Raw genomic sequence first — 16,567 nt, 5'->3', positions numbered from 1 at the left:
TAACAAATTCAAAACTTAAAGAATTTTTTTCGAATAACAGTTAAAAAATTTAAATAATAAAATTCCTAACTTATTTTTCTTCATGAACAACTCAACCGATTTATGTAACATGTAAACAACGTATACATTAACTAAAATATTGTTTGATAAAATTTCTTAGAAAAGAAACATCATTATATAAAAAGAATAAAAAAAACTGAAATATTAAAATTCGAAAATTCATCATAAATAAAATCATTTAATGGTGCTCGAAAGCAATCCAAAAACCATCAAAACCAACTTTCCTGTGTGAATTTTTCAGATAACACTTTTAACCTTTCCATACATTTAGATACGACAAAAGATACATTATGAACAAATGACCGATAAAATAGATTCAGTAGCGTTTCTTTTATTCCTTCTGTTGTTGAGGTATGTAAACTTCTCTTTCATCAAGAAAGTATGATAACTTAAGAAGCTACTTAAAGCATAATAAAGAAAACTATTAACATGTTTTGTAAATGGTTTGGCGTCTCTAAAGCAGCTACATGTTTAAAATCAGATAGTGGAGCTTGTTTTTGAAAGGAATACTTCTTTTAATTAGATCAATGTACTGATAGAAAATATTCTTTTATAATGTAATCGAATGCAAAACATTAAATAAAAATATCTTTAACTAGTTTTTATAATATATTTAAAAAACATTAAAGCGTATCCTAAAATGATTAATTAAATTGGCAGTTACATAAAATAATAAATATGCTTCATATAATTTGCGATTTGGAAGAATTTAATGAATAATATATTTAAAAAAAAAACATTAAAGCGTATCTTAAAATGCTTGTAAAATGATTAATTAAATTGGCAGTTACATAAAATAATAAATATGCTTCATATAATTTACGATTTTGAAGAATTTAATGAATAATATATTTCAAAAAAAAACATTAAAGCGTATTTTAAAATGCTTGTAAAATGATGAATTAAATTGGCAGCTACATAAGATAATAAATATATCTTATAATTTACGATCTTCAAAAATTTAACGAATAGCATTTTTAAGCAAGATAACAGATTAAAAAATAACTTTATCTTATTTGTATTTGATACCAAATCATCATAATTTTATAAGAGGAAACTAGTAGGCACCCAAAGATTTACCTAATTAACTAGGAATCATCAAAAACCTAATTAATCAAAAACCTCAAAACTTACCTGGTGCTATTAATTAACTACCTTAGTTATTGAGGGGTCAAGTAAAAAATTAAAATGGCTGATAAATATGAAACTCAATTTAGATAAATAATTATTATATATTATTCGTATTTCAGATAATAATATTTGTTATTTAATAATAATTATTATATATCATTCGTATGACCGAACTGCGTAGAGGTTAGGAAACTGGCCTTGCACCAGAAAGGTTCAGGGTTCGAATCCCGGACAAGGCATGGATGTTCTTTCATTCTCTGTACTATCTGTCCTTACTGTGGGAGCAATGGTGACCTTCCTAATATGGTGCCACCGAAAGAGTGGTCAACAAATCTGCCCTAATACGCCTGAATTATCTCAACCCAGGTGGGGGGCATTAGAAAAAAGATCTGTATTATTCGTATCAAAACCCCACGTCTCCCAGAAGATCACCGAAGTTAAGCATCATTGGCTGCGGTTTGTGAGTGAATGTTTGACCACTTTGATCAGTCACGTGACATAGCGTGTACGATATCTGTCCTCCTTAAACTGTTCTATCGTCAAGAGCTGGATTTCACGTGCAGGCAAAAGGAGCTAAGGGAAGCAATTACCTCAGCAGAGGTTCTAAATTAAGAAATCATGTCTTCGGATCATCCTCAGGGATGCTTTCCAGAAGGTCACCAATACCCTATTGTGCAGCTATAGGTGTAACATAAATAAAATACTCCTATCCATATTAAAATGCTTTGCTTGAGAACTACCATTGATATGTGGATTGATAAAAGCATTACCTATTTAATGATATTTTTGAATGTTAAGAGCCTATATAAAAATTTATCTCGAGCAAGACCAGTCCAAATTGATGAACAGATCATCAAAAAAAAATAGTAACTAAATAAATTGAGAAAAATAGTATAAACATTTTCAAATCGCAATCTCCATGCATCAGAGCATTTAGCGGAATAACAATACTTCTCGAGCATTAAGGCCATAATAATGTTTAATGTTTGGCTGTCTTACTTGCTATAAATCTCAGGAGTTTTTTTCGCCCTGAGCTATTGTTGTTCCGCTAACTACTCTTAAATGTGCACTGTTAAAAATATGGTCAAAACTACCAGAATATAGTAGAATTTACCGTGTTTTCTGGCTCTATGGGAACACCAAAAAATGCGGTAGTATTTAAAATTACGCTTTGCTAATGACTTTAAGTAAAATTACAAATAAAATAATATTCTACTGACATGATCTTCGGTAGTAAATATTGTAAAATTTGGTCGTTTTATCAAATGAGTCGGTAATCTAAACAGTTTTAGAGTATAATTTGATGAAACGTGAAAATGTTCAATTTGATTACCTTTATTTTATTTAGGATATGCTTGTTAACATTGATATACTGTTGAATACTTGTCATTATATTCTTACTTGTATGTGTAATATATACTAAGCCTCAAAGTTTCTAAAAAAAATAAATGATCCACACAATCAAAAAGTTTGAGAACTGTTGATCTATCATATCAATGAATAAAACCATAAACAATGCATAATGCAAACAATGCAGGAAATTCTAAGCCATAATATTGTACTCTTCACATTTTCAGCAAAAGTTAGTCGCTCTGGTAGTGAAACACTCAGCATAATGACTCTACATTTTAAAAAAATAATAGGTGAATTATATATTTTATTTTAAAAGTTGAATGCTAAAATCCATTCGTATTTTAATTCTGAAATTAAATTTATAAAGCATTAAAACCCAAAACCTTTTATGGTGCTTATTTAAGAGCATTTCAAAAATGTTGAATACTTTTTTTACAAATAATATTATTTTTTAACTGCCGTAGTTTTAAAATAATTCCTTTTTTAAAAATCACTCGTCGTGAGGATAAAAAATATATAAAAAATTCATTATACTTTAACTAAAAAGTAAAAAAATAAGATATTTAACGGATTTCTTAACACCATGAAAACATTAAAATTTCCTTACTAAGCAAATACTTCGCTTTTAAGATATAGAACCGGAAAGCCGGAAAACTTTTTCGCTGCTTTATTCTTATTTTATTTCAATCTACCTTAGTATATTTTTTTTATTAAAATGCAAAATTTCTTTTTAGCAAAAAAGTAAATCCAATAACTTAAGAAAAAGCTGAATAAAATTTTTTTAAGTATATTTAATTTCCGTTAGATCGATAAAGAAGAATTTTTTTTTATTAAAGATGAATGCATTTTTGTTAACAACTGGATTTAATATACTTCAAAATAGTAATCCTAATTTAAAAGCAACTGCTTGAACAAGTTAATCAAACAATTTTAAGAAGCTTTCTTTAATTAAAGACTGTACTTAAATTGCATGACAGAATTCGATGGTACTGTAAACTTATGTTGGAATTATTAATTGGAAAAATACATAATAAGTTACACAAACTACTACGAAAATGCGAACATAAGTGAGAGCAATTAAATTATTTTATAAATAAATGTGCTGAGGGCTCTCAAAAGAAAAAAAAATATTTAAAGAGAAACGATAAAGGTATTAATAATGGTATTGGTTAAACATTTTCATTATTAACGTTGGATTACGGTGGAAGAAAAATAATTCTAATTTATGAGCCTGAAATTATCTATTTTTTAATTCATTAAAAATTTATTAAATAAAAACTAAGTTTATTTTGTGTACTTTAAAGAGAGTGTGAGAGAGAGAGAAAGCAAATAATGCTATAATACAGAATTATTATTTTTCATTTTAGAAAAGATTTAATTTTGTGCATTATAACTGCTCAAAAAATAAATTCTAGTGATAAAAAGAGTTCTTCGCTTTGAAAAAGAAATTTCGTGGTATAACTGATTATACACTGTTTTACAAGATGATTTTGCACAGCAATTACCAACTCAGAAGGTTTTATACAATAAGAGTGAAAGTTGTTGATAAAGTTAAAATATTTTTACTTGGCATTTAGTCTTCGAGATACACTGTTAAAAAATTTTTGTCGGAAGAAATAGTTAAATAACAGTTTATTTCATTGGTATTTTATCATATTCAGTCAAATAACCATAAAAAAGATCATCTAACCGCGAGAAAAATCTTTTATTGACTGCTTTCACCTAATAAATTAAGCAATCAGTATTTTATTCGCACCAATTATGCTCACCTTATGAAGCATTTAGTTCCTTTCAACTGGATGCATGATGCTACACGCGAGAGGGCTATTCCGTCATTCCCATGACCAGCTGAAGGGAGGTTTGAATCCCAGCGTTGACACAAGAATATTTCGTCCAGTGACCTACACTCCTCAATTGGTGGCCCTGGACTTGTAAAATACGAAATTCTCATTCCCGCATACATAACAGCACCTGGTAAACACAAAAAAAGGTTAATATTTCTCGTCTCTGACGATAGCACCTCCAGATAAACTAATTAAGCCACATTCCACGGTTTGACACAACTCAATGTCCATCTAACTCCAAATGCCATTACCAAACGAAAAACTTCATTTTTACGTTTTTGAAAAACTGCTAGTTGTAAATGGTTACAAAACCGTATAATTTTGCATTGATGTTTTTTTTTAATCATATGAGTTGTAAAGGATTTAAAAACCTTGTCCTTCACGAAGGCATGTTTCTCCCGATACATGATTCACGAGTTCCCTTGTCTTCTGGATTGGGTTCAAAACTACAAGACTACGGTGTTGAACATTGGTAGTCGTAAACTAAAATTGGGTCAGCTGATCAACGGCGGTTATAAAATAGAATATTAAACCTCTAGTTAGGAGCATATTTTTTATGGCAAATAGACGTTGCTTTGGTCTAAGGAACCAATTAGAGTCGAAATTTATCTCTATAAGTAGTAAAATAAATTTTTACCAAACTCTGATTATAGACCAGTTGTTTTGTATGGTTGCAAGAGCTAAACAATCAATAAATTTGAGCAAAAATAGTTATTGTTGTTAATTTACATCGCACTAGAGCTGCACAATGGGCTATTGGTGACGGTCTGGGAAACATCCCGGAGGATGATCCGAAGACATACCATCACAATTTTGATCCTCGGCGGAGGGGATGGCACCCCCGCTTCGGTAGCCCGACGACCTGCGCGCGAAGCCGAGCACTTTACGGTAGCACAGTTTAACGAGGACCAATACCGCACACCCTCGAGTGATCTGCTGGGAACCGTGTCTTAACGATTAGTCCACTGCGGGACGAGCAAAAATAGATTGCTTATTTCTGAAAAAAAGATTATTTAGTAAATTTGTGGAACAGTTAAAGTAAATGACATTTGGAGAAGCTTGTATAACCATGAAATATATAATAAATATAAACAACCTAACATGTAAAGAGTTATTAAATACTACGGGATCAGATGGCTGGGACTCATTTTTCTATGTGTGTGTATGCGAAGATCTAAATCCAGACAAAAAAATTTACATTCTGGAAGATCGAGAGTACAAAAATAACAGACTGACAGCCTACGAGATGGCTGCAAAACTTAAAGAAGGATTTAAGAGTGTTGACAGTGAGCAGATTGAGAAACCTTGCAGTATCGTACTGTCTGTAGGAAACAGATTGAGAAAGCATTAGCCTGCACTGGGCTGTAGGGCTGAAGAAGAAAAAGAAAGCGAAGAAGAAGAGAATTTAAAGCAAACAAAAATTTTAGCGTTTTAGTTACTGCAGAATTTTAGGTTATTAATTAATTCGATAACCAACTTTTTTGGTCACAGTTGTCTTTTACAAATTGCAATACACAAAACCTTTTTCTCACTATAATAAAATTCGTACATGTATATAAGAATATAAAACTGATTATACTATGATAATTTTTTTACAATTAAAAATTCATTTTATCACAGGGCATTTGCTGTGCTGCTGTACTATCTGAACAAAAGATATTCTGAATATTTTAAATTAAAGAGGTAATAGGACTATTTTATAGTAATATTCGCTCTATTTAAACTAAAACTGTTCAAGAGAAATAGAGCGCAAAAGCATAAAATATTTTAAAATTAAATTTTAAATCATTAATTTTATCATGTAGCGTAAAGTTGAACTCGTTAATTTTGTTTACAGAGATTTAAAACTTTATGACAAATATTACAAAATAGTTGACAAAATGCTGTTTGCAGCATTTAGTCTTTTTACTATGTAATTTTAGACATTATTAATGGACAAATTTGGGAAAATTTTTTTGCAAGTTTCAGTTCACTATTATAACACTAAATAAAGACATTTGTAAGTGCAAAAAAACTGTTCTATTTATTTTTGATTAATACAGACATCTTAAACGAAATCAATATAGAATCAAAGTTTAGGGAAATGACATATTTTTGGTGCTTTATTTAATACAAAACAGAAATGATAGTTATCGAAGAATTCAACCCTTTTTTGTATACGTTAAAGATTTGAAAGTTGTATTTTTATTTTTCTGAGATCATTTAAGGCATTTGTCGAGAATTCCCACTTCTGCGCATGTTGTTTTGGTGCGCCCACAGCGCCACCAGTTGATGTTTTGATCTCAATCTGTGAACAAGCATGTTTAGCTCCGTACGATAATTAGATGTTTAATTGTTAATCCTTTTTTTGTTTGTTATATTTCGTTATTAAAGTGATTGTCTTTAAAACATGTTAGTCTTTTATGACTGAGCAAATTGATATTTATTACCCTCCAAAATGTGGCAGTCCTGGAGAACGGGGTAAGTAGCACTTACCTTAATTAATATAGAAATAGTTTTCTTCAGTTTTTGCTTAAAAATTGAAAGCATTGTTTCTTATTTTAATATTTTCTTTTTTTTAACATGTCAAGTTTATGGTAATTCATGTCAAAGAAAAACGTGATCATTAAATTCATTCAATGAAGGTAAAACGTGAAATAAGATTTATTTTTTTCAATAGAAATTGTTTTTTTTATTTGCCATGTGACTACTTAATGACATATTTTCCTCTTCTAAACGCGAATTTTAAAATTCTTCTCTTTCAAAGATGTTTTTAACTTAACTTTGATAAATAAAAAAAATGAAGGATTCTTTCTTTGACGGTTTCAATGATGATAATTTGTACAAAAAATATTTGCATAAATCAAACCAAAATATATGCGAAATGAGATAAACATTTTTTCTTACATTTCAAGCTTTGATAAGCATGACAGATCAATAAACGGACAAAATATTAATTCTTTATTTGAGAAGCTTGTCATCAAGATTTAATAATTTATTTTAAAAAATTGAATGCAGATATTGTTCTTTTAAGTTACTATCTTACAAATCTAATTCATTGCTTAGAAAATTTAACTTTGGTTAACAAATATTCGTGTTTGGATTTTTGAAACTGGAAATTCATAGCTGGTATTTAATTTTTGATACTTTAAGGGAATTAAAGAATAGTATAAAACTTTATAAAGGGGCAGAATTATTTTATTTTAACTAAAGTAAAATGTAACCAAACTTTAAAAAAAATTATTTTAAAAATTCTAATAAGATTATGTTTGTGATGAGGAAAAATCAAAACATTTCAAAATGTTGTGTTAAAAAATATTTTAAAAAATTGATGAGCAAAAAAATAATTACTATGAACTTTGAGTAGAATGATTACCAAAGTGTTAACTTCACTGATAGAATGGTAAGTAAACTTTTACTGAATAAATTGCTACGTTAATAACAGCTTAAATAATATTTCGCACATGCAGAATTTACTCTACGAATGAATACTTTTTAGATTCAAGCAAAATAAGTTCACTAATTTTAATGTGAACTGAAAATTTAATAAAAATAAGTATTCCGTAAGTTATTACTGATCATCTAGCAACACCCCTAAAAGTCTAATGGGGGCGGTAGTGCACACATACAGAATCTTATGTGTTATTCGTAATAAAATTACGTAATAGAATTCATATTATGCAAAAGAAACTAATAGTGCAAAGTGAATATGCAAAACTTAAACTTACTATATTAGTTCTGGAATCACAAAGTTCCCACAAAGTCACAACCTAGGTTGTTTTCCCGCGTAATAAATAACAAACAGTACCAATTTTATAACTCAATTATGCATGCTACCCTTCCGCACTTGTGAATGGGCAACTAAGTGCTACCCTTCCGCACTTGTGATTGAACAACTAAGTGCTACCCTTCCGCACTTATGAATGAACAACTAAGTGCTACCCTTCCGCACTTGGGAATGCACAATGGATTGCTACCCTTCCGCACTTGTGAATGGACAATTGATTGCTACCCTTCCGCACTTGTAAATGCACAACTAAATGCTACCCTTACGCACTTGGGAATGCACAATGGATTGCTACCCTTCCGCACTTGTGAATGGACAATTGATTGCTACCCTTCCGCACTTGTAAATGCACAACTAAATGCTACCCTTACGCACTTGTTAAACGATTAAATAAAATTGTTTTAATTGATGAATCTAGAGTTAGGTGGCACTAGCTAGTTTACTATTACGAATAGGCTTAAGATATAATGCCTTCACGGATTTTTTCTTCTTCATGAAATGAAGATCCGCACCGCACTGGTCCCATCCGCACTGGTCACAGTACAGTACACTACTACTTCCATTACTGAATTATGAGTGCTACCCTTCCGCACTTGTTATTATGATTAAGTATAATATTTACATTGAACAAATAGTGGTACAATCTAGTTTAACATTACGATTGGGCCGGAATAGCCTGGTCGGTAGGGTGCTGGGCCCATGGCAGAGAGTACGTGGGTTAGAGCCCCGCCGGCCGAAGTCTCCCCGTGTAGTAAAGTGACTGATGCACGTTAAATTTGTCGAGTCGCAAACGTCCTCCATGTTTCCATAACAAATCAACACCTCTGGGGGTACTGGAATGGATCTAACTTGGCCATAGATGGCGCCACTGAAAAACAAGAAACGCACACTCTGCCTTAAACTTGCTCGGTTTCACCAAGCAGGCTTGCCAGTGTGGCAAGTGATATTAGAAGCAACAACAACACGTTACGATTAGGCTAACCGTAAAATGTCTTCTCCATTGAATGAGGCGACTCATATAGTGCTACTCATTCGCTCTGCGTCAAAAACAAGCTATGTTCAGAACCAAATATAGCTAAGAAAAACAAAGGTATTTTGCAATTTTCTTATAATTTTTTGCAATGTATAATTCATTTTAAAAGTGTCCACATTAATGAGTGAGAGTCTATCAGATTGAAAGTATTTATATATGTCAAAAAATATAGATTAAAAATTTTTAGGAATACTTTTTTTGGTTCTAAAACAAGTTGAAATCAGAGCTTACTTATTCCTTATTATAAGGAAGGAATCTTTGAAATTTTTTTCGGAATTTTTCGCAATTTAAAATTCATTTGAAACTAGATTTATACTATTAAGTTTTACGATATGGAATTAATTTAAAAGAAAGATTTTTTTATTAAAAAAATTTTTACAAGGTGAGCAAAATTCTAGATTTTAGAGAAAAGAAGTAAAATCTTTGATAGCAAAATCGAATGTAAAAGAACAAAAGTTTCTTTTTCTTACTAATGAATTTGAATTTACTTATTTGAGAAAAAATTTATTTTCTTACACGATTTTGAAAGAATGAATAAATACAGAGCATCCCAAAGTGCAAAATCTTCAATATTTACTAGAATCTTCTAACAACAAATCTTTCTTATTTTATCTGTTAATATATACCTTATAATAGTAGGTATGTTATAACTTAAGAAGACATGAATATTGTTTTAAATATTGATAAAAGCAGTCTTAAACTACTTTAGACAGAAAGTGTATTTATAACAAACTATACAAATACTTTCTACATTTAATGTTTTGTTTTAAAATTTATATGAAGTTTACCACTCGGGATATACTATTGTTTTCATGAATAAGACAGACAGAGAATCTCAAACAGAACAATATATAATTTACACTTAAGAAACATCAAGAGTATTAATTGTTTGAAATGTAAATACTTTAAAGTTAAAACACTCGTGAGAAGGTTTTATTTTCACAAAGCTTTATTCTTTATATTATAATCTATGTGGATTCTTATTTTGGGATGAAAAAACTGAACTGAAAGAACTTTTAACCGACTTCAACACAAAGCAGAAACATTTTTTGTTGATATTCGAAATCACTGAATTTTCTATGCAACGTTAAATAAACTAAAAAGCACTTCTGTTTGGGGAAGAAAATACTCTGAAGCTTTTGTTTTGTTAGAATAAATAGAAAAAAAATAAAGAAGATATTATTTCAAGACTTTTTTCGACTTACTCGCGAACACAAAGTGATATTCAATGGAGCCTAAAATTGGATTCCGTTTTTGTTCACTGATCCACTATGGAGAGCGAGCGTCGTATCTGTAAAGCCTCAAAATTGAATTTATGAATCTTGAAGAGGTTGCTCACAAATTTTATTTTACTACATGTTTGTGCTTTTGAGTTATTTTGCTTTCATTCAATGAGATTAGGAATTCTAATCCTTGGGTGGATAGTAATTGTCAAGGGACAGTATTTGGAGACAAAGTAGAAGTTATTTGGGAGGGGGGAATTACTTCGCTTTTTGGCGTTAACTGAAGTATTAAAACCACTAAATTTTCATTCAGAATTCATTTAACCTTTGCCACAGATTGGAATTTTAAATTAACATATTATATATTCTTGAAAGATTACCCAAGATGGTTCGAAACATGTAACTTGAACAGTGCTTACACTTTTTCGAAAATCTCGATAAAAACAAAATTTAATATTTTTAAAAATATTTATTTTTATTTGGTTATGAAACGTATAATGAAAAAGCTTCTTTAATTACCAAAAGCAATCATGCTTTCTGTCATACAGAGTCAGTGCTCCTTCAGGAAATTGCTCTGATGGACGTGCAGTGCGATAGACTTTCTTGAGAATATAAAAATATTTAATAATATTCTAATAAAAAAACTTTCAATTTTAATTTTCAAAAAATAAGGATATTGCTAGTTCTTTCTGTCATATAGATCCAACTCTTTTTCGGAAATTGCTCTTAAGGATATGTAATGTGTTATTAATAGTGCTTTATTTGTAACTAATCATATTAAAAATTGTGTTAAATTAGTGTTACTTTGTCAGATTAGCATTAGTTTATACTTTGTTGTAATTAAAGCCATGAATATCTTGCTTGCCGAGTCCCAATATCTCTCATGAGCTTGCATGAGTTGCAATTAAGTAGCTAATGGCCCAAGCCCGAAAATTAAACCAAGGCTAATACTTTGAAACTTTTTCGCGTTGTACAATTAAATGCCGTAACTTATTTGGAAAAATACTTGTCAGGAGTAATGAAATCTATAGATACAAACCTAATTTTTTTTATTAAAACAATTATTATGTTTTCTGTGACCCATTTTCGTTTCTAAACAGCATTTTCTATCAGCGAATTATGGTCATTACAGTTCATTGCATTTTACTTAATTGCATTAAGTGACAATATCCTAAAAATTAAAATAAAAACCATAGAACTAATACTGTTCAAATGAAGAATTTCATTCAGAATTTGAATCTATAAATAGCTCATCTGTAGAAACTCATTTAAAACTCATTTGAAACTCATTTATTGAACTTTTTCTTTTAATTGGAACTAATTTTTATTCTTTCCAATATTTATTAAATATTTCATGATTGTAACGTCTATTTCTAAATATGTGTACTATGAAAAGTAATATTTACATTGATCTGTACAAAATTTCGGAATTGTCAAATATAACTATATTGAAGATCACTATCTTCTTTGGTATCAATCATCAACAAAAATATATTATATATAACGTATTTAATATTTAAAGAAAAACTATTCAGTGACGTAATTTGACCAGTTTTTTTCATCTTTAAAATTTATAATGACTGATTGAAAAAACAAATTATTTAATGCCGGTTTGGCGATAGAGCGGTTAGCGCTCCTGACTGCGAACCCAATGGCCACGGGTTCGAATCCCGCTCTGGGCTTGGATGTTTCTCTCTCTTGTGTTGTCCTCGGTTGTGTGCGATGTATGAATGTGGCCCACCCTATGAACGGGTTTGTGGTAGTGTGGCGTGGGCAATACTACTGGCCTCCGTGATTTTGGTTCACAGGTGTCCACTGGGTAACGCGAAATGAGTAACACCTCTGACATCTTCTAAGGCGAAAAGAATAAAGTCCAGTGCCTGCCATTCGAGAAAAAACATATTATTTAATTTCACATAAGTTCCGAGGCTATAAACGTTAATTTCAAGCAATGCTCTGTTCTAAAAGTAACGAAATGAATCACTATTTTAAGCTAAATCTGAAGTAAAAATAAAAAGAAATAAATTAGAAAAAATAATTTAAACCCCCTGAGGGGTGGAATTCCAAATACACGGCGGAAAAAAGCCGGTAATATTACCGTATTGTATAGTAATGACATTTCTAACAAAAATATACGTACTTAAACAATTCACTTGGTAATTTTTCTGCTGATATGGTACGGAAATTCTGGTTTTCAAAAATATAGTTCCTACAACCACACATTTAGTAAAAAATACAAAACTGAAAAGTAAATTTAACTGAATAAATGGTTTTTATGCCATGATCTAAAGTATATTAAGAAATTACTCAATTTATTACTTATTATAAACTATATTTTATTGTAAATTTTGCCAAAATCATTACCAAAGCGCTTCGGTAAAAATTACCGAGCTTTTCGGTGTTTCCATAGAGAAACACGGTAAATTTTACCATATTCTGGTAGTTTTTTCTCAGTGTAGGAATGGTGCGTTGTAATTTATCACGGAAAAATTTAATCCAATTTGACACACAAAATTCCGTATGGAGATTTAATCATACGTCACATTGGTGACTGCTACTGTAGATACAGTCTAAACAAAGAGATTACCTTCTGATTTAGGATTTTTTAAAAAATAGTGGTTGTGGTTGCTAAAAAAGATTGAATGTTTTAGAAACATATATTTTTGATTTTCAGTGGTTTCTGTTACTTTCGAAACAAATGGTCCAAAGCTCGCATTCGAAACGTTTAAAGAAACATAAATATAAGTTTTGTCTTTCGATGATTTTTCAAGGTCGGTATGAATATTTTCAGGTTTAAAGTAATTATATTTATTATTATATTTATATTGATTTTTAATAGATTTGTTAAAATTTAGTAAGATGATAAACAAAACACTTAGTTTTTACACATTTGGAAAAACACTGGTAATTGGAAATATATTGGTTTTTACATATTTTGATAAAGGGACATGTGCTGCATTTAACTAGATATTAAACTAATTTCTTTGAACCTCTTTTGCATAAAATGTAGAAAGTAGCTCTAGTAATGTCAAATATTCAACTAAAGGTAAACCAATAAGTACTCACTGAAGTTTTGGCTCAAAAATAGATTTTTTAATAACCTATTTGAAATGTCGAAGCTCAACATTTTCGCTAAAAGAGACAAAGCAGTAATTTTAACAGCATAAGCATCTGTCTAACCATGTATATCAGTATTGTTTACTTGCTCAACACCGTATAAAAAATGTTGAATTTTTGAGAAACATAATGCACTGTTTCAATCTCATATTTTTGTAGAAATTATTCTTACTTGATACCTTTTTAATTCATTTAAATGCTAATCAGTTCTTAAAATGTTTAAGTTTTCTATTTTTGGAAAATTAAATTAAATAGAAAATAAGGATGAGAACAATTTGAATAGCGTTTTTACAATTTTAAACGTAAGTACATTTAAAATATTAAACCTTTCAAAAGAATGTAATAGATAATGTAAAACATCTGCATTAACTTTGCTATTCTATATATATTATTTAACAGTAGTATAATTCAGCTGATCAGTTCCATTTAAATTCGGACACAAATCAAAAAGTTTTGAAAATCAATACATGACTATATTTTAATTTTAAAACCTTAAACACTAATTTTGATAAAAGTTTTCAAGTTATATCAAAATAAAAATCGTGTATTAATAATTTCAATTAAACATTCATTTTTCCTGAGAATCAGTAATTTATCTTAAACGAAAAATCTTAAATTACTACTAATTTTTAAATGTATGTGATTTGCATGCAATTTGTCTGAATGTAATGAAGCTGCTTATCTTCTATGTAGGTAATTAATATGTTCCTTTCTATCAGACGTTTCTAAATTAAAAATATTTAGTAAGTTTTCAGATACTTAATTTCAGGTTTTACAAAAGTATGTTAAAGGATAACTCGGGTTGAGTTCGTGAAATATTATCCCTAAAGCGGCAATATAAGTAGGAAAAGTAGAAAGCATGAATTTAATTAAGAATGTTGAAACTAAAACTGGGAAATTGAAAACTTTAATTACTGTCATATGTAATTAGTTTGAATTGATTTAAGCAAAAAGAAAAGAGAAAAATAAAACGAAATGCTAAGATTGGACTTTAAAATTAATGCCAGTTTTCTATTAAACAACTCTTAAGGAAAATGTATAAATTATAGTTTAAACTTGGAATTTCATGGAATGTTGCAAATCGAAATCTTAATTTCTTAATAATCTAATTAAAAAGTACATGCCTCGCCCTCATTTTCTGAAATAGTTTTCGAGTTTAGTTCAGTCTTTAAGTGTTTACTTTAAAGCAGTATATAAGTTAAGGATTGAAGCTTAATTTATATTCATTTGAAGTTATATATAATTCTATTAAATCATATAATTTCGTTGAAATTTATAAAAATAAATTTCTTGCTGTAGATACTGCTCTGAGACTTTAATAATTTAATAAATATTTTTTTTCACTTTTAACCTTTAATATGAAACAAAAAAAAAAATATCTACACTCATATTTTCATGCAGATTAAATTGCTAAATATGTTTATGCCAATTACTGCTCATGCTTTAATTTGTTATATATTAAAATGTTCATGATTTAGAAGAGGTTGTTGTAATATAATATTTCAGCACTGTAATTGCTGTCATATTTAATTGGTTTGATTATAAAGTTAAAAAAATAAAATTAACTCATGGATGGAATTAGGGATTAAATAAATTTTGGAGAGAGTCAAATATTGAAATAAAGACAAAAATAGTTGTTTACAAAGCTATTATTAGAGCAGTACTATTATATGGCGCAGAAACCTGGAAACAGACTAAGATCGAAATACAAAAATTAGAAACCTTTTAAAACAAATGTTTAAGATTTATTTTTAAAATTTTCTGGCCTTACAAACTATCAAATCAAAATCTATTAAAGAAAGCTAAAATGAAAACAATCGAAGATGAAATTAAAAAACGAAGATGGAGCTGGCTCGGACATTTCCTTAGAATGCCCAGAGAAAAAATTTCATCTGTTGCGCTTACATGGGCCCCTGATGGTAAAAGAACAAGAGGAAGACCCAGACTTACCACCCAGCGCATGTTTTTGGGCGAATTAAAAGAATGTAGAATATCTGGCTGGGAGGAAGCAAGATCTATTGCTAAAGACAGGAGGCGTTGGAGGGATATGCTAGAGGCCTTAAGTGCCCAAGGCACGTAGAGGATAAGTAAGTATGGATGGAATTAAAAATTAATTCTAGTTTCCTATAAATATACTTGAGAAAATGTGTAAATTATATTTTAAATATTGAATTTCAGAAAATGTCAAAAAACCGAAATCTTAATTTTTTAAAAATTTAATTAAAGAGCATATGCATCGCTCTCATTTTCAGAAATAATTATTTAGTTTCATATGTGTCTTTAATTTGCTTTATAACAGTATATAAGGATAAAATTTGAAGAATAGTTTATATCTTTTCATACGAATATTATTTAAGTACTCATTATTTTTTTGACATGATATATTTCACATTTTTCTTAACTTTTTCGTATAATATTTTCAAAACATTCAATCATACACGGAAAAAAAAATGATAAAATTACCGTACTGTACTAAGGACATATCTGGTAAAAATTAACCATAATTCTGCTTAATAAAACCAAAATACAAGGCATTTAAACCATTCATTTGGTAGTTTTTCCGTTCATATGGTGACGGTTTACCAGATATTCTGGTTTCAAAATTATAATTCTTATTATCACACATTTAGTAAAAAATGCTGTATGCTCTCACATAATCCATATTTCACCACATTTGCTAATTTTATCACATTTCATTTTGCTAATAAAAATCAAATTTTATTGTTAATTTACCATTACATTTTATTGTTGTTAATTTTGGTAAAAATTACCGAGCTTTTTGGTATTCCCATAGATCAAGAAGCATGGTAAATTATGCCATATTCTAGTAGTTTTGTCCTTACTTTTTTTTTCTTAGTGTGAATTTTGAAATTTAGAAAATGTTTTAAACCGAAATCTTAATTTCTTAATAATCTATTAAAAAAAGTACATGTTTCATCCTCCTTTCCAGATATAGTTATCCAGTTAAAAATGTAATTGAAATTAATTATCTCTAATTAAACTTAAATGACCATTAAGAGTTACAAAAATGAATTTCTTG

General features: G+C 29.3%; 1 long non-coding RNA gene across 1 annotated transcript in view; it reads right to left on the bottom strand.

The window, feature by feature from the left end:
* Positions 1-4,234: 4,234 nt before the first annotated feature.
* LOC107448990 (uncharacterized) overlaps positions 4,235-16,567 on the bottom strand; it is a 60,062-nt gene continuing 47,729 nt past the window's right edge. The window contains exon 3 of the long non-coding RNA XR_001584728.3: positions 4,235-4,515. This is a non-coding gene — a long non-coding RNA (uncharacterized lncRNA). The remainder of the gene's footprint in view (positions 4,516-16,567) is intronic.

Source organism: Parasteatoda tepidariorum, chromosome X1 (assembly GCF_043381705.1).
Source record: "Parasteatoda tepidariorum isolate YZ-2023 chromosome X1, CAS_Ptep_4.0, whole genome shotgun sequence".
NCBI classification, from domain to species: Eukaryota; Metazoa; Arthropoda; class Arachnida; order Araneae; family Theridiidae; genus Parasteatoda; species Parasteatoda tepidariorum.
This window is presented reverse-complemented; position numbering and strand designations above follow the sequence as displayed.